This window comes from Rattus norvegicus, chromosome 11 (genome assembly GCF_036323735.1).
Source record: "Rattus norvegicus strain BN/NHsdMcwi chromosome 11, GRCr8, whole genome shotgun sequence".
Classification (NCBI taxonomy): domain Eukaryota; kingdom Metazoa; phylum Chordata; class Mammalia; order Rodentia; family Muridae; genus Rattus; species Rattus norvegicus.
In genome coordinates, this window is record NC_086029.1 from 29637407 (window position 1) to 29657120 (window position 19714).

Here is a 19714-nt window from a genome sequence, read left to right on the forward strand (position 1 = left end):
GTTATCCTTCATGGTCACTCAGACAACATGTTACTCAACTATAAAGGTAGGAAAAATCTTTTTGATCATAGATTGGTTTGCATGGTTTTAAAATATGCCGTCATGATTAGATACAGATAAGATAGATACTTCCCATGGTCAATGATGATTATCTCCACTGAATTGCTAAACTTGAATTTACACAATCAGTGTTTGCCCATCCGAATATTTTCTTTTCTATTTGTTTCTTTTACTGTGAACATCCTTCTGCTTTGTATTAGTCTGCATTTCCTATATTACTTTCTCTATGGTTTTATAGTAACTTGGCCTACTGTATATAATTTTCAGATATCATCAACCTTCCCATGTGTATTGATAAATGATAGGCAGACAGATGATATATAGAGACTGACTATCTCCTCTGCACAGTGATTTCATGTTTTTCTTGCCTCTCTGTGTCTAAACATTTTAAGGAAATAGCTTGAACATATAACACACAAACACTGACTGTGAAGAATTTCACAATATGGCACTAATTCGAAGGGACGTTTTTTCAGTACTTCGCTCACAAGTACTAAAAATGCAGCCCTTCACTTGGTTAGGGCGTGCATGAAGATAAATTTAGAGTTTCTAGTCTAGTAAATACTTCTCTGCTAATAACTTAATTGTAGCTATTTCCAACCAAATTGGTTAATTGTGGTGAATCATATGCAGATTGCTCAGATGTAGGTCAGTCCCTGCTCCCACACTCCAGGACCTCTTCTCTAATTCGGGACAGACTGCTTCAAGCCTAAAAGAGCAGAACAGCACAGATCACAGAGCTTGGATGAAACCAAAACAATAACATAAAAATTAACAGTGCACCACGGAGTCAGTGTTCCATTTAAATGGGAAGGTAGGCTACATTTATTTAGACCTGGGTTAATGATTTATTTAGACCTGGGTTAATGATTTCTGAGCTTTGTTATGCTGTTGCTCTAAGATTTGTGGCCACCAAATCATGGCCTGGAGGATGATGCTTCCCCATCTGTAAAGTACATGTGGTAACATAATTCTTGGCAATTGAAAAGAAGATCAACGAACAAAAAGAGATTGAGGCCTGTAAAATGACTTCTGAAGCCCCGTGAAGTACTGTGCTGGTTCTTTTGCTACTCTCAATGATGATGGAGGAGTTCACCCAAAATATCACGTGCAGCTTCTGGCAAGACCATCTCAAGTTCTTGGGAGAATACCATGTGCGACCCATGCTAAGGCAGTCTGGATGGGGTTATACCAGCTACCGAGCGGTCACTTCCTAGCTGTTGTTTGCTGGTCTAGTCTAGTCATCTTTGCAGATAAGAGTTGTATTGTTCCTGATTAGTAGCCAAGGTTTGTGATTCCACTGAGACTTTATATGTGTTGTCTGTTGTACTGAAAGCTCTCAATTCAGATTGTTACACTCATTGGCTTTAATCTTTATGTGATGTTGCAGATGTTTTTGATATGTTGAAAAAACACCTGTCTTGTTGTGTATTGTTTAAAAGCTACCTTATGCTTTAATTCTAAGAAGTTAAGAATTCCACAATTATGTGAACTTTTAAATCATACCTTCATTGGAATTTTGATACTCTAGAATTTGATGTAACTCACTAGTTGAATATTTTCCAAGCTTGCACATGGCTATGGGTTCAATTCCCAGCTATAAAAGAAGGATCATTTATGACTATAGATAATTTAACACTATTATGGATATTTTCTGAATTATTACCAAATAGTAATATATAAAAATCAATTTTCTCTGTGAACTAAGAAAAAGGGATTATTACTTTTAATATTTAGTATCATGTTACTGAACTACATTTTAAAAAGTCTATTTTTTGGAAAAATAGATTATACATTCTTTGTACCTCTAATATGAATCCTTGTCATGTGAATTATTTAAAACACAAAATAGAAAATTATACCATATAATAGGTGACATTTCCCCAAAAGTTAGCTTACTAACATTTAATAGTTTCAGTCTTTCTTCATGTCTGTAAACAATGATATTAAGAAAGGTAAATGATACTTTTATACTGATGGCACGGTTCTGAGCTTTTTCCTCTTTTAATTTAGATCTCCATCTAAATCAACAGTGTCCATTTCCTCTTCTAATGACTTGCATTAGATGATCGTCGGGCACATCATAATTTATTTAATAGATCCTCTAAACATTGCTTTTAAAATAAAATTTTAAAATAGAACAGAGAGAAGCTTTCCTTAATTACACTTCTGGCAGATGTACAAAAGAATATTTCCCATTTGAATCAAGAAATTAAGGAGTGAAAAAATGTTTTACAAGAGGCACAGAGAGTAGTAGTAGACAAGTGTTCTACTGGCAGAGGAAAGTAAACGGTACATATGACCATGAAAATGTGTCATAAGTAGGTAAAATTGACAACCACCCAAGTTCCTCATGATTCGCTGCAAACAGCACCACTTTCCATAAGCATTTAGAGAGCTTCTCTTTGTGGTGACTGTTTGTCATACCTCTCAATAGCAACTTGAAGAAAAATAGAATTCACTGATCAAAATTAATTTGTGTCTGTCTTTGGTCCATAGTAGGCTATGTGCCCTGGAGAGTGGTGACTGCATTGCTCATCTTTGAAATTAATTAATGCAGAATAAATATTCATTCAACCAAATGGAGTGAAATGAGACATAAGGGGGTTATCAATAAAATTATTAAATCATACATGCATTTTTCGTAAGGTGACATTTTTGCCCTTCTATTGTCTGTTGATTAAATCATACTTTTCTAATGGATCAGGCACAAAAATATAAACATTTGTGTTTTGATACACAATGAAACATATTTCTAGTAGAATTTTAATGGTCCTTTTTGCTATTCAGCCAAAAGATTTTCTTAAAACACTGTAGATAAGATTCAAATATTTATGAAAAACATTAATATGGTAAAATTACTTATTTGTTCTAAAATTGGAAATATTTCCCTTAGAAATTCTGTTGCTTTTCATGAATTGTTTGCACACATGTTATTGCTATTGTTGTTAATATTATATGAAAACAAGTGGCTCCATTGAACAAAAATTCAGTATTTATTTACCAGAGAATGGCAATATATGCAAGAAGAAACTGTGTGAAGCAAAAAAGTATCATAGTGTCCCAATATGTTGGTTGATGTGAATTGCTATTCGACACACCCCATTTAAGTCATGAACATTATCCCAATCAACAAAATTAGAGTTATCACTGAATTAAATTGTATTTCAAAGAACCTCTGATCTCTTAGTCTGAATTCAGTAGTAATACTCCTTTAAAATACTGAGACCATATTTACTAAATCTGTTGATAATAAAAATTAACCAGCATAAAAATGATTCTTTATGAGCTGAAAGAAATGAATTTGAAGCTCAGTGTTACCAGTGCATAACCGGTGTCTCCAGTACATAAACATGACCCTTGGCACTGTGTATCGTCAACTTCTTGCTTTCTGTTCAGCTAGATTTCAAATGAAGTGCACCAGGACCCATGCACACAAAAATGAATATATCAGAACAAATAGCAAATAATAAGAAATGTGGAAGTCAAGGAAGTAGATGTTCATGTGATTTGTATCTAGCTTCTTGTCTCACCATCTTATTTTGCTGTGTTTGTTTTTTGTTTGTTTGTTTGCTTGTTTTGTATAATCCAGCAGTCCAGCTTCTCAAAGGATAGGATTTTGAGGATTAGATTTTATATGTGATAAGTCATGGCACATTCGTTGTTCACTCAAATTTATAAAGAAGGAATGTAACCGATATAACAGAATAATAGGACGTGAGAAAATCTTGGAATGAATTAAACCATGCTTTAAATAGACAATTTCCCACATATAGAAGCCCCATCAAAATGTTTTAAACAGTACAGTTCTAAAATAATAGGTAAATGGAAACAGGCCATTCTTATTTACAGTCGTACCATTCTTGATTATGTTCCTTAATTTAAAATGTCACATAGTATCTAAAGTGAGGTCATAGAAATAGCATGGGAAGTGGAGCTACACCAGATAAGCTTCTCTCGAACTCCAGAAGCCCTAAAAGCAAGAAGCTAAGAGCAGAGAAAGAATCAAGTAAGATAGGATTGTGTTGCTGCTATGAACCATGTTATTAAAACATTGTTCTTGATGCTTCCTACTTTTGGTTAGAAATGTATTACCGTCTTCTCCTTAACTCAAGTTTTAAGTTGTATTAAATCCCACAAGGCAATAGTGAATAAGGCTAATGGAACAACAGGAACTAAGATTGCTGTGAAAGTAAGGAGTTCAGATACAGACCCATTTTGTCATATGGTTGCTACTGACTAATGTGGATGCAATGGAGCTGCCTCTGCTTTGTGTCCTGTCATGTTTAAGATTCCTTTCACAGATATGCTCTGTCTTTCTTCTGCACAGATTCTTTGACCACCTGTCAAAACTATAGTTGTTCATATGTCTCTTTTCCCTGGGAAAATTGAGAAGCTTGAAGTCAGACGTAATATTTAAAACTGTTGTGTTCTGAGTAGTCAGAGCTAATCGTAGAATTTTGAGTTAGACCATAATGGCATCTGAAGAATAGGTATGCTCTGGGTAGTAGGTATATCAGAGGAATAAACAATTGACATATAGGAAAATGATTATATGTGTATGTGTGTGTGTTCTTTTGCATAGATACATGTATGTGTACCTGCACATGAGTTATCATTTTTATAAGGTTTTCTCTGTATAGCCTATTGTGAATGTGTGTATATTGTGCTTGTTGGCATGAAAACATTTATTCATATGTGATTATGTGTTAACAGCTTGTGTGTATGTGTTCAGCACCAAACATGGCAATCTCTTACAACTGGAAGACCTTTACCATAGCTTTTGGCTTCTTAATTAAGTAGTAAAGGTTCCAGCCTTGGTACTTATGAGAATTCTTCCATTCTTTATGCTATTGTGGTGCTTGAGGAAGTCTTTCACATTTAGCACCAAGATCTACATGTTCTTCACAGGTCTCAAAAGACAGTAAGAGTTCATGATTACAATTTATAAATTCTCAGTTCTTCCTATATGACATTCTATCCCTAAATATTTATAATTCTAAAGTTTCTTTCTATGGAACTTTCTATTTTCTCTTTATGCATGCTTACCTTCCATCAACCACCAGAAACATCTAGAATTTCTACTCTTGGAGGAATACAATATCCTTCTCTGACCATAGTAGTGAGAAAAGCAATACTTACCAATTCTAAGTGACAGAGTGTGAGAGTAAGCATTAGTTAAAAAAAATCTAAATAGAAGAAAACAGATTAAGTTTAATTTGTATCCTCAGTCTTCAAGGTCAGCACCACTCAGCTCAATTGTCAGGTATAAGACTCTGAACTCAGGAAAACACAATATGTAATATTTTATTTATCACTTTGTTGAATTGTTTTGTGTTTGTTGAGTGCACGCACATGTCTGGGCATTCCTGTGGCTGTCAGAGGACAACATGCCATAGTCCATTTTACCCTTCCATTATGGATTGAACTTGGGTCTTCAGACTTGTCAGAAAGCACCTTTACCAAGAGCTATCGCACTGACGGAAAGTATGTGATCTTCACCTAGAATTACTTCTGTGTCTTGAATAAGCTAGAAGCAAATGTCATTTCAGTGTGACTGACTGTAATACTTATTTGGGTATCTGTTACAGAACGTCTCCCAGTCTTCCTGTGGGTGGAATCAATACTCATGATGGAGACTAAATTATATGGAAACAGTAGGGTGATTCAGTCTCATGTGTGACTCTTGCTGGTGATTAATAAATGTTTTTGAATGAATGCCAACTTAATTGGAATTAACTGACAAAATAAAGGTTAAAATAGCTCATGGAAGAAGAGCTAGGCACCAAAGCAGAAGCATTTAATACCCTGGTGATTGAAGAAACAGACAAGTCTATGCTTCTTCTATGGCCATTTATATTTTTCTGTGAAGGAGACAGATGCTAGAGATTTTCCTCTACAAAGCAAAATGAAGACCACTAGTTTTTCCTGGGTATAACAAGAGTATAATACTGTAGTTGGTGTTACAGTTGATAAGAGGTGGCTACATCTAAAGAAGGTGGGACAGACCTGGAAATGTTGAGCCAGTGTGGTATTTCATTAATCCTAGCTAAGAAGCAGAAGATGGCGTACAGTTGTAACTAAGGGTTTGAAAATCCATGGAGAATTATCAGTGCATGTTTTGGAGTCACTTGGGAAATGGAGTCAGTGGAAATTTTCAAAGGGTTTCTCTGTAGTCAAGAGGGAGGAGTGGGAATCACAGAATAAGGGGAGTGAAAGCTTGGAAAATTCCTAAAGTTTGTTTCTTGTATTTCAGGGTGGATGACATTATCTTAAATTAAACTAAGGTATAAGGGAGCACATGTGCGTGGGATATAGGGAGGAACATTTAAAAAAAAAGAATCCAGTTTTAGAAATTAATTTGGAGATGCCTGTTGAGGAGAGGTCAACGCTAAAGAAAGTGCATGTGTGCTTTGCTACATGCATGTGCCAGGGCAAGAATTCCCCATGCCCATGCTGTCTTGCACCATGCAAATGATTTGCTTTCTCATTAGTTTATAGTTATATATTAGTTTATTGCTTGAAAATATCATTTGAAACTCCAGTAATTCATTCCATATTTCCAAGTGTAGCACAGAGTATTCTGTAGCTTTAAAGTAACCCCTGACTTATGAAAAAAATCATGTCTCTACTACCAAAGAAAATAGAAAAATTGCCAGCGACATGCCTCAACCTGTGTCAGCTTCAACTGCCTGGGCTATTGAGGCACAAACAGCCTTTGTGCTTAATTACCCTAAGGTTGTCTTAGTCTTCTGCTGTGCTTTCCTTAGGGCATATGTTCATGGTCTACTATTATTAGAAAGGAAAATTTACATCATTTCCTTTCTCATTACCACAAAAATAAAATTATTTAAACGTCTTTCTTGAGGAGTAGTTTGCTGAACCAAGGAGAATGTGTTTACCAGAAATTACCTCTGTTACCTTGTGATTCGGTCAGACACTTGTTCCTCTTCCTTTCTTCTCCTCTTTATTTTCCTTCTCCTCTTCTTTTAATCACCTACTTCATGACTCTGTCCTGTCACTTTGAGTTTTGAATATCTCCTGACTTAATATACCCAAAACAATAAAACACACTGAAAGTGTCCACATATTTGAGTCAGTGGTGTGAAGGCTAACTTTTTAGTCAACAAAGGGGCATGTAGTGAAATTATTTATTAGTCAAAAAGGCAGATTTCAGACATCCAACCCAATCATGGCTTTTATCAGAGCAGCCACAAATGTGGGGGTTTCAACTGACAGTTTGTTACCAGTAAAACCTCACCAATGCTTTGTCCATAACTACTTAGTATCTTTTTAAGCTACTGGGATAATCAGGACTGGTAAATATATGTATATATTTCTCTTACATGCAGTCAATGGAAGTATATGTCAATTTTCATTAGCTTCCCTGAGGAATCTAAAAATGAAAAGTACTAAATATTTAAAGATTTGAATATTTTACAAGTCAGAAACATTTAATAGTCCAAAACAGTATGTAAGCACCCTCTCTCCACTTATTTTGATCTATTAACATGTTTGAGATTTGTGGTTTTAATCAGTGGGCATTCATATTTTACTGCTTATTAGATAATGCAGTAGGTATTGGAGACTCGTTAGTTATAAGTCACCTTTTTTCCCCTTAGAGATGTATATGTAGATCTAAGAGCACAGAATGTAATGTGTGTTAACTGCTCCAAGTATGCCCTACAGAAGAGGAGACTTAAGAGGACTTTAAGCATCAGATACACTAAATAAGTGTATAAGACAGTTCCAGCTACCATAAGTACATGAAACAGCTAAAGAAATCCTACTTCAGAAACGCTAATGTGGTGTAAGGAGGGGCAAGATGAACAGCCATAGTCTGGGTCTCAACCTATGGGTGTTGCAGGCAATGTGAACTATTTGGAACTAAAAGGAGAGTGTGGTGGTGGTGGTGGAAGTAGGGTCATGGGGGAGAGGAAGAGGACAATAATAATATAAGTACATCGTAATCTTAAATAATAAAAAAATTAAAAATCAGGAGCAATGAAAAAGCCTAATTTAACAGTAAATAATATAATTTCCTAACAAGTGACAAAAGTCTTATTTGTAATCTTCGTGTCTTTGAATTGTAAAGGGCAATGCTTTCGTTGACACAGGTTGAGTGGTTTGAACGAGAGATCTCTTCATAGGTTCCTGCCTTTGAACACTTGGTCTCCAGTAGGTGGTGCTGCTGGGGGAGGAGTTGTGACTTGGGGGAGGCACTGAGAGCTTAGGTTTGCACTACTTCCTGTTCTCTCTGCTTCCTGTGTGTGGATGTGAACAGGTTCAGTCAGCCCCTACTTCTGTACCATTCCATGCCTGCCTTACCACTGTGGGCATCCTTGCTCCTGGAACCATAAGTTATTTAAAACCCTTTCATTTATATTGCTTTTGTCCATGGTATTTTATCACGGCAACAGGGAAGAAAAATAATACAGATATCTTAATATTTTGAAACATAAGGATTTGAGATCTAAAAAACTTAACTTTCCAAAATAAAAGTTTACTTAAATCTTGTGATATTTCTACATGTCTCAACTTTTTAAAGTTCATCCTAAACATTAAACCAGAAATGATTGTCCCAGTACAATGACCATAAAATATGACCATGTATGTCTCAGTATTCAGGATCCTACTTCCTGCTAACTTATATTCAAAGTAGCATTCACTTATGTGGAGAACAACTTTTTCAACTTTGACGTCATCAGGGGTCTAAATCAGACACACACACACACACACACACACACACGCACGCACGCACGCACGCACACACACACCAATCATAATTTCTGAGAAGCAACTTAACCATACAATTCAAAGAAAGTAACAATGATCTAGGAAGCTTTCTTTTCTTTGCGTGTGAAGTATGCTTTAGATAACTATTAAATTTTATAAAGTATATTTGAGGTCAGTTGTTTACTTAAATACATTTTTAAAATTTGGATATTTTATTTATTTACATTTTAAATGTTATCCTCTTTCCTGGTTTCCCCTCCGGAAACTCCTTATCCCATATCCCCTCCCCCTGCTTCTATGAGGGTGCTCTCCCACCAAGCCACCCTACTCATACCTCCATGTCCTGGCCTTCCCCTACATTGGGGTATCGAGCCTTCACAGGATGAAGGGCCTCTCTTCCCACTGATGTCCTACAAGTGTATCCTTTGCTATTATATTCGGCTGGAGTCATGGGTCGATCCATATGTATACTTTGATTGGTGACCGAAGTGTGGATGCTTCAGTCCTTAGAAGGGAGAAGAAAAAATTCATGGGAGGAAATATGGAGATAAAGTGTGGAGCAGACACTGAAGGAAAGGCTATCCAGAGACTGCCTCTCCTGGGAATCCATCACATATACAGTCATCTGAACCCAGTCACTATTGCTGATGCCAAGAAGCGCATACTGACAGGAGCCTGATATAGCTGTCTCCTGAGAGGCTCTGCCAGAGCCTGACGAAAGACAGAGGTGGATGCTTGCAGCCAACCATTGGACTGAGCATGGCTTCCCCAATAGACGAATTAGAGGAAGGACTGAAGGAGCTGAAGGGGTTTGCAACCCCAAAGGAAGAACAATATCAACCAACCAGAGCTCCCACCTGGTCTGGGACTAAACCACCAACCAAAGAGTACTTAAGTCCATTTTAATTAGAACCACAGTTACCTGTAACTCTCTGTGGAATCAGTATTTTTAAGGATATGAGAAAGAATCTCACAAAGATATAACAGCACTGTGATCTTGATCTTTTAAAATTTCGACTTTTACTATTAATATGATGTTATTTCATCATCGTCAAGATATTTTTAAGCAAAGCTGGGAACTTTTTATTAAAAGCAAAGAACAAGCTTTATCACTTACTTTGACTGTGTTTTCATCTAATGTGGGTTTCAGATAATTTATCTTACGTTCATCATTTCTCATCACTTAGTATAAAATGTGTTATGTTGTGCTATGACCAAATCATACAAAAAAGCACCTGTGTTTTATGCAATATAAAGTTGGTTAAAAGCAGAAACTGTATTACAGACAAAATATTTCTTGGAAGCATTTGCAGATCTTCACTTTTGAGCAGACCAGGTGGGAGGAATCCTTTTACCAATCCAGTACACTTTTTTTTTTTTGTTTTTCTTTCTTGGTGCCCCTCCCTCTTTTTGTCTGTCTAGAATATTCCCTTGACCTGAATGAGACATACACAGCTCTCACCTGTCCATGTAAATATTGATAGGATTTAGGACCTGTTTAAAAGATTTTAAATTAAAACTTTTTTAACCAAAATTTTTTCTTTTCATGATTTCTTAAATATACGCTACTTTTAGCAGGACAATCCACCAGGGAGGGGGAAAGTAGAAACCTATGATTGCCTAAACTAATTGAATCCTTGAGATTATGTGAATTCCATCATTTAAGTCTGGAATTTTCCCTGAGTTTCTTGAGGTGAAAATGTAATTAAAAATAGTACATCCTTGTTCAAAATTGGTTCACTGTTCTTTTAGCAAAAGGTTCCTATGTTATTTTTATCAGGTACAACCCTGATTAGTATCTAAAAATAAGTCACCACTTAAATTACTAACATAATTTTCCACGTTAGAATTTGATGAGCAAAAATAAATGCGTGGTTGCATTTCTGGTAGCAAGAGCATATTAGAAAATATTTTTGACATTGTGGATCTAAAATAAGAAATCTTTAAGCACAACAATTGATTGTCCAATACCTTAGGGTCGCTCGTGAAAACTTGTAAAGCAATGTTACGTGGAGTTAACAGGTTCCCCTCAGGAATGTATGCTATATAAAAATGCATATGTGCATATCATAAAAATTAATTAAAAAGAGGTCATGTATTCAGAGAGCAGCTAAAGTGATGGTTTGGAGGGAGAAAAGGGGAGGAATAAATGTGATTTATTATGATCTCAAAAATAAACATAAAAATGATACAAATAAATGACAAACATAGTAAGGAGCCTTTTAAAAAAAAGATGAGGGGCTGGGGATTTAGCTCAGTGGTAGAGCGCTTACCTAGGAAGCGCAAGGCCCTGGGTTTGGTCCCCAGCTCCGAAAAAAAGAACCAAAAAAAAAAAAAATAAAAAAATAAAAAAAATAAAAAAAAGATGAAAACAGTTTAAGAGCACTTTTATAACAAACCCAGAAAGATTTATGAGAGTTTGACTTCTTCAAAAATATATAGAAAAGTTCATATAAAATATAGAACGAAGTATTTGAAGAAAAATTATTATTAAAGTTAATTTCAGAAACAACTTTATGAATATGTGTGCATTTAAGTTGAATGGATAAATTATGATTGTGTATAAATCAGCACTAAATAGTAGTCATTAAATCCATTTTGTAATATTTTTAAGATACCGTTTTGTGTCTTTATCGTCTGCCTGCCATCTTTCATGCATATTTATTCTCAAAGAAAAATTTATGAACAAAATTAGCAACTTTGTTTATACAATTTACAAGTAAATAGAAGTATGTGATTATAAGGTAAGTAATAGATGGATAAATGGATTCATTCAGTTCCTGTAGAATCATTTATTGGGAGTTATGAGATTTCAAATTTAGAGAAATTAATATTTTCCATCTGTTAATATAATTTTCCCTGTATTAATACATATTTATTTTTCCATATTAAATGTTAGTGTTTATATTCATTTGTATATGAGTGTTAATTAGCAGAATGTTTACCTCTTGTAACTAGTAAATTGCTATAAACTGTCTTTTAATAGACAGTTGGGAAGGAGATCAATTAAAAAAGCTATATAGAAAAAGGAAGGAACTATAGATTGTTTTAGTATGACATTTACCCTGAAAAATGTGCTTTTACATTTTTAAGTGTTTGTGAATTCACAGTAATGAGCTGAACAGATATACTGCTATTAGTTTAGGAGCATTTAGAGTCAAAACTAAGAGCAAAGACGCTGAGACCAAATGCTGGATTAGACAAAAGTAACTGTTGGTTAATGGTCTGTTGGAAGACCATTAGATTTTTTTTATATTACGTCACATAATTTCATTTAAAACAAATGGAATTTTTTTGCCAAGAAATGACTTTGGCATCCTGGATAGGCACTTAATTTGCTGTCTTCAAAGACCTCAGTCATACGGAGTTCAGTTCCAACATTTTGACTACACAAATGGTATAAACTTTAGTACTTGCTTTAAGAAAACAAGGCATAACACTTTTATGTTTGATTCTTTGCATATTGACCAGACCCACGAAGGCTTAAGGGCCAAGGACTCTTCATATTAAAATTAATAATAATAATAATAATAATAATAATAATAATAAACAGTTCAAAGGAAAAATACTCTTCCACCCAAGCAAACAGGAGAGGAGACTCTGAAAGTAATTCGTGATCTTACGGGTTGCCTTCACACTGTTCTAAGGTCCTGTTTGTTTTTCACACTGTAGTTTCCATTTGAAACAAAATGGTGTTTCCCCATCCTAGGTGCAGCCTGGAGCAGGCCCTGCCTTCTCCCTGGCAGCTCTACTTTTACAGCAGCAGACCTCCTGCTTTTATTGTTTCTTTTCATCTCGTCCTCTTTTAAATTCTCCTATTCCTACATGTTCTCTGTCTTTCTCTACCCCTTTCTTTCATTTTTCCCTTCATCGTAATTCTTGAATCTTAAGACTACATCTCCTATTACTGCAGCACATCCAACAGTGAGGAATTAGCAAACGAAGGGAAAAGCTTTCTCAGAACCATAACACTTCCGCTCTTTTCAAATTCCATGACAATATGCTGGGTGACAGAAGACAAAGTATTCCCAGGACTGAAATCTATTTCTTGTAATTTTAGCAGAAGTCTGGAGAGATGTTTCTATCCTGACCTTTAGTAGATATTGGTTCTTATCACCCCTCTCAACTCCTCAAATTTTCAATTATATATTTTAAATCATTATCATATTTCATAATATATTATATGTCATAGCATATTTTACCATATCGCTATGGATTGCTCTTGCTTTATTTAAAAATAGATACTCTACAAAAAGAATCGGGTTGCCTAAGTACAATAGAAATTCATCTCTCTCGGGGGCCCCAAACCGCCGTACTTGAGACCACAAAATGTATTTTATCAGCACCTTAAACTTTGTTTATCCTGTAGATTAAAAAGAAAATAAAATGTCATTTTTCATATGTATTTATGTGTGTATATGATATAATCACAGAAAGATCTCGAGAGATAGATGATGTTACCAAGTTAAAGTAGAACATAGTATTTAATTTTTCAAAACGAATGGGAATTTCAAACATATTATTGGCAGTGAGGCAGGCACTAATCTTTCTTATTGGATTTATTTTTATTTACATTTCAAATGTTATCCCCTTTCCTGGTTTCCATCCATAAACCCCCTATCCCATCCTGCCTCCTCCTTCTTCTATGAGGGTGTTCCTCCACTCAACTACCCACATCTTCCCTCCTCCCCACCCCGATATTCCTTTACACTGGGGGTCAAGCCTTGGCAGGACCAAGGGCTTCTACTCCCATTGGTGTACAACAAGACCATCCTTTGCTACATATGGAACTGGAGACATGGGTTTGTCCATGTGTATCTTTGGATAGTGGTTCAGTCCTTGGGAGCTCTGGTTGGTTGGTATTGTTGTTCTTATGGGGTTGCAAGCCCCTTCAGCTCCTTCAGTCCTTTCTCTAACTCCTCCAAAGGGGACCCGGTTCTCGGTTCACTGGTTGGCTGAGAGCATCCACCTTTGTATTTGACAGAGTCTCTTAGGAGAGAGCTATATCAGTCTCCTGTCAGCATGCACTTCTTAGCATCAGCAACATAGTCTGGGTTTGGTGGCTGTATGTGTATGAGCTAGACACCCAGGTGGGACAGTCTCAGGGTGGCCTTTTCTTCAGCCTCTGCTCCAAACTTTGTCTCTGTGTTTCCTCCTATTAACATTTTTGTTTCCCCTTCTAAGAAGGACTGGAGCATCCACACTTTGGTCATCCTTCTTGCTGTTTTGTGGTCTGTGGATTGTATCTTGGGTAATCCAAGCTTTTGGGCTAATATCCACTTATCAGTGAGTGCATACCATGTATGTTTTTTTGTGATTGGGTTACCTCACTCAAGATGATATTTTCTAGTTCTATCCATTATCTATTTAATCTATGAATTTCATAAAGTCATTGTTTTTAAAAGCTGAGCAGCATTCCATTGTGTAAATGTACCACATTTTTTTTTATCCATTCCTCTGTTGAGGGACATCTGGGTTGTTTCCAGCTTGTGGCTATTATAAGTACAGCTGCTATGAACATAGTGGAGCACGTGTCTTTGTTATATGTTGGAGGATCATTTGAGTGTATGCCCAAGAGAGATATAGCTGGGTCCTCAGGTGGTACTATGTCCAATTTTCTGAGGAACCTCCAGACTGATTTCCAGAATGGTTGTACCAGTCTGCAATCCCACCAACAATGGAGGAGTGTTCCTCTTTCTCCACAACCTTGCCAGCATCTGTTGTCACCTGAGGTTTTTATCTCGGCCATTCTAACTTGTGTGAGGCAGAATCTCAGGGTTGTTTTGATTTGCATTTCCCTGATGACTAAGGATGTTGAACATTCAATATTCCTCAGTTGAGAATTCTTTGCTTAAATCTGTCCCCCATTTTTATTAGGTTTATTTGATTCTCTGGAGTCTAACTTCTTGAGTTCTTTGTTTATTGGATATTAGCCCTCTATCAGATGTAGGATTGGTAAAGATCTTTTCCTAATTTGTCGGCTGCTGTTTACAGAAGCTTTGCAATTTTATGAAGTCCCACTTGTCAAGAATCATTTTGATCTCAGAGCATAGGCTATTGGTGTTCCATTCAGCAAATTTTCCCCAGTTCCCATATGATCGAGACTCTTCTATTAGTTTTTCTTCTATTAGTTTGAGTGTGTCTGGTTTGATGTGGAGGTCCTTGATCCACTTGGACTTAAGCTTTGTACAGGGTGATAAGCATGGATCTATCTGCATTCTTCTACATGCTGACCTCCAGTTGAACCAGCACCATTTGCTGAAAATGCTATCTTTCTTCAATTGGACGGTTTTAGCTCCTTTGTCGAAGATCAAGTGACCATAGGTGTGTGGGTTCAAGAGAGTATTTTGCTCAGGTTCACAAGTTTTCTGTTTTGACACTGGTAAACAGTACCTGAGTTCATTTGACAACAGTAAACATCGCCCTTCTTTATTTGACGAAAGTAGAAAAGAGAACACACAAAATAGAATTTGTGAGTGTAATTAGGTATAGTTTAATATGATAATACTATATAAAATACTATACAATTATATACACAGTAGTAAATAAAATAATTGTCTGATTACTATGCCGGTAGTTTTAGTTTCTGTTATTGTTCATAGTTTAGATAAAGCATGATTTGAGTGCTGAAGTCATTTTGCTAGACTTATACTCAAAGTCTGTTGAGCCACCAAACTTAAGAAAAGACTAACATAGTAATAACATTATTAATTGCTCAGGATTTCCTTCAGTCATATAAAGTAGAAATGTGTATAACCATCTTCTCTTTGATGTTAAAATAGATACAGAAATTAGTTTAGAAAATAAGAGTGGGTGAAACAGAAATTTTAAATTTAAATGAGGGTAATCTGAATAATAAGAGTGTGTATTTTTGTATTGATTAGTCATTCTCGACTTATTTGTGTGTTCTGATATTCTCCTGCACAGGAAAGTCTTAGAAAAGATAAACAAGAGCTCGGTATTTCATGAGTAGATGATTTCCTTTTCTGTTGCTGTTTCTGCAAATTCCTTATTCAATTTTGAAGTGAGAAAAAATAGATATGTAAGAATTATTCCCCAACTCTGAAATGCAATGCACACACAAGAAATAAATTGCTTGTCACAGCTATCTCTATGCTCACTGTTATTACGCACCTCTGAAAAACACATCCTAAGGGGTTCGCCAGAACATCTATGAATTTGACCTCTCCTTAACCTTTCATATAAGTTCCTACTCCTGTGTGTTTTGAAGAATATTTTAAGCTGCAGATTTTTTTCAAAAACATGTCATCCTTGTACATAAAGAAAAATATTAATATTAATATTATTAAATGCTGTCACTACTGTTACCATTCAGCATATTACTACTGCTATTCATTGCATCCCATTCTTCAAAGGAACTCTGTGTATGGAAGTGTTTTGGGGTGGGCAAGAATAGGTTCTTGAGCAAGACAAGACAGTATGTAGACTTATGTAAATATATAACAAGGTCTCAGAAAAGTCGTTAAGGATAAGATCTTCTGCATAACCCTGCTGCTGTTTTAAGGTGTAGAATAATTCACAAATCAGTTCTGTGTTTTCAATGCAGTTTAATAGAACTACTGCAAGTTTTCAGACTTTGATTCTTTAAAAGTCATAGGAATTATACAAGAATTCTCTTTTCTGGAATTGAAAAAGTTAGTTTAAAGATATATTGAATAAAAATAGTAAATCAAACATTTTCCAAATGGATAAAATAATTTCAGAATTACTCAATTTATTCACTACCCATTAATATGACATGACAAGAGTTGATGGCCCCTGAACTGTGTGTCATCGTTACTTATCAAAGAGCCAGAAATATGTAACTAGTAGGCTGTATGTTTCTTACAAAATGAAAGCAATTGAAGTGAATATGTTATGTCATCAGCCATGCAAAAGTAACACTTTAATAAACAATTGTTAAGCATAGAGTTGTACCAGGTTTACTTGTATTTAGTAATGCAATTGTGCTAGATTTTTAGGAAATAGCATAAACTTTAAAGGCAGTGTCACCTGTGAGGTTTAGTGTCTTCATTAAAAATATTTTGTAAGCACTTACTATTATCCAAATAAATTGGTTTCATTATATGTAAAGAGTAGGTATGTGCTTTGAGATTATAGGCATTAAACTAATTACGTATCTTCTCATTGTTCTTAAGTAGTATAACACAATATTACAAAAAGTTAAAAGTTTTATTATAAAACAAATTTACTCTTGTATAGTATCATTTAAGATATGTTTGCTTTCAAGGCAATTTTTCTTTATTATATTTTAAAATCCATTTTCATTACCAGAAAATCCTGAAGGAAAGACTTATGCATTCAGATGTAGGTATAACCTCAGTGCTCTAGACTTTTATTGCTTGTGTAAGTGCACTATAACCAATCAATCATTTCTAGGTACTGCTATATTTTAGGACTGTTTTGTTCTAGGGAAAACTACTGAAGTCATTAGCATAGCATTTACCTTAACTGCTTCGATTCAGTTTAGGGAATGCATCTAAACTTAAAAGATTGTTGAATTACAAAAAAAAAAAAAAAAGCAAAAAAAAAACAAAGAAAAATAAATAAAATAAAAGATAAATTAAAAAATATTAACCAGGAAATGTCATCAGGAATTGACACTTAGCTGAGTGAAGGGGGTTCTGTAATGAACAAGTAGCCTTTGACTCACTATTATACTGAAAACTGTATAAAGCTTTGTTAGAGAAGCAAAGGTAAGAATGGAGAGTACTTTGTATGGGGGAGGGGATAGCATGAGTGTGACAACATACTTCCGATGGTTATGGAATTCAGTGACACAGTAGGAAGGGGACTGAGCAGTTTCCTTCCTGGTGCTGATTGGAATGTTTACATGGAGATACCGGAAACAATTATGAGTGGCTTAAACATCTGCACCGTGAAGATTTTGTTTTGGCGCCTGAAATAAGGATCCAAACAAAGGTGACATTAAAGCAAGGTAATCACATAATAAAATCAGCACTTAAAATGAATTTCTCTGGAAGTAATGTGCAATACATAGCTGGGCGTTGGAGATGGAAATAAAATCTGGAGGCACCCTGGAGCCAGAAAAGGAACCATAGGAAACGGTTCCAGCAATGCAGGTGTGAGGCAGGTGATAAGCTTTTAGCCGTCAGGGGATGGCAATTAGAGAGAACCAAAGAGAGAGGATGCCTGAGGCATTTAATTTACATGAACACTCTATATCTATATTTTAATCTCATAACTAACTCCATATGTTTGGTCTCACGATTGTTGATTTAGTTCTATGAAAAAAAAAGTTGCCGCTAAGGTGCTAACGTATTCCTTATCTCACAGTTAAAGGCACTATTAAATTTTTTAAAAAATGTCATGCCTACATACAGATAGCAGTGTGTGATAATATGAATTCACTCAGAGTGCATTCACAGGGATGTGAACCAGAAATGGCAATACAGTTCACTAAAAGGGGCACATGGTTTCAGTCCATCTCAATTCTGAAAAAGAGCTGGAACTTTTGGCATAATTGATAACGATTAGCAACCTATTTAATGACGTAAGACTGAGAGCAGTAAACACTTTTCACACAGGTAGCTGGTATACAATAGATGCGGTCCCTTAACAGTGTCCTATAAATATTATTAATACCATCTACAAACATTGAGTCAATGTACCATTTACAATAAGGAAGTGTCTTGGTTAGGGTTTTACTGCTGTGAACAGACACCATGACCAAGGCAGCTCTTACAAGGACAACATTTAACTGGGGCTGGCTTACAGAGTCAGAGGTTCAATTCATTATCATCAAGGTGAGAGCATGATTGTATTCAAGCAGGCATGGTACAGGGAGCTGAGAGTTTGACATCTCTGAAGGCTGAAGTCTGAAGGGCTAGGAGAAGATTGACTTCAGGACAGCTAGGACAAGGACCTTAAAATCCACACCCACTGTGACACACTTCCTCCAACAAGGCCACACCTCGAAATAGTGCTACTCCCTAGACTAGGCATACTAAAGCCACCCCAGGAAGGGAGACTACCAACCAGAAGGATGGCCAGGCTCAAGGTCAAGCAATTTTTAAACTCCTTGTCAAACGCTGCTTTTGATTTTGAAAACTCTTGTACATTTTTTAAAGCAGAATCTCCAAATAAAATAGGTAGTGGGTTTGGAATCTTCATGAAGCTGGACTTAGGTGACTTTCAGGACTAGTAAATATGCATTTTGTAGTTTTACCTCATAAATATGTTATGAATGAATGGCATTATAGGTCACTCATTGCCATGTACAGGTCATACAGTTTGTCATGATTACAACATGGTAACTCTTTTCCATATAGTGGTAAATTTCACTTCTGCTCATTGGTAGCTAAGATTGCAAGTACAGTGTCAATATGGAAAATGAATATTTTCACTGTTTTCACTATTTAAAGTGAAAAGTGAGCATAGTCAGAGAGCCTTCGGCATTGCGAACTGTCTTTTGCTATACAGTTTGACTGAGCCCTTCCACACAGGGCTCTTGGAAATGTCGAGTACCACCTAGATGGTTCAACTGTGTTCGTGCCAATTCCACTTGTGCTGCTCTTTTAACAACTGATTTATTTGACTCATTTGCCTACATTGGCAACTAAATGATCCAAATAATCAACCCAAGGGTTTTTATTAAATAAGGTTTCATTATTCAAGGAAATCTTTATCCAGTTTCTGCATATCCAATAGTCTGCTTTAGTCAGTCCTGGCTTCCTAAAAGAAGTCTGTTTACCAAATGGGAATTTGGGGGTTATACTACTGTAATGAAATCACCTGAAAGTTGTCGATCAAGTTCCTGAGAAATTCACGAATCACATTTAATGAAGTAATTGAAGCTATCTGAATGCTTTGTTGACAGCTTCTACTTTGGAGAAACCCTAGGGATCCACATCTAAAAATCTCTTGGAATTTGTTC

The 19714-nt window shown here is 35.8% G+C and overlaps 1 long non-coding RNA gene across 20 annotated transcripts in view; it reads left to right on the forward strand.

Moving 5' to 3' along the window:
- The window catches only part of LOC103693508 (uncharacterized), a 490050-nt gene that overhangs the window by 341617 nt on the left and 128719 nt on the right, over nucleotides 1–19714 (forward strand). For 14 of the 20 annotated variants that reach the window (XR_010056223.1, XR_010056221.1, XR_010056218.1 and 11 more), the window contains one exon: nucleotides 1–19714. This exon is cut by the window's right edge and continues 26150 nt beyond it. This is a non-coding gene — a long non-coding RNA (uncharacterized LOC103693508). The other 6 variants (XR_005491062.2, XR_010056232.1, XR_010056217.1 and 3 more) reach the window with 1 other exon arrangement.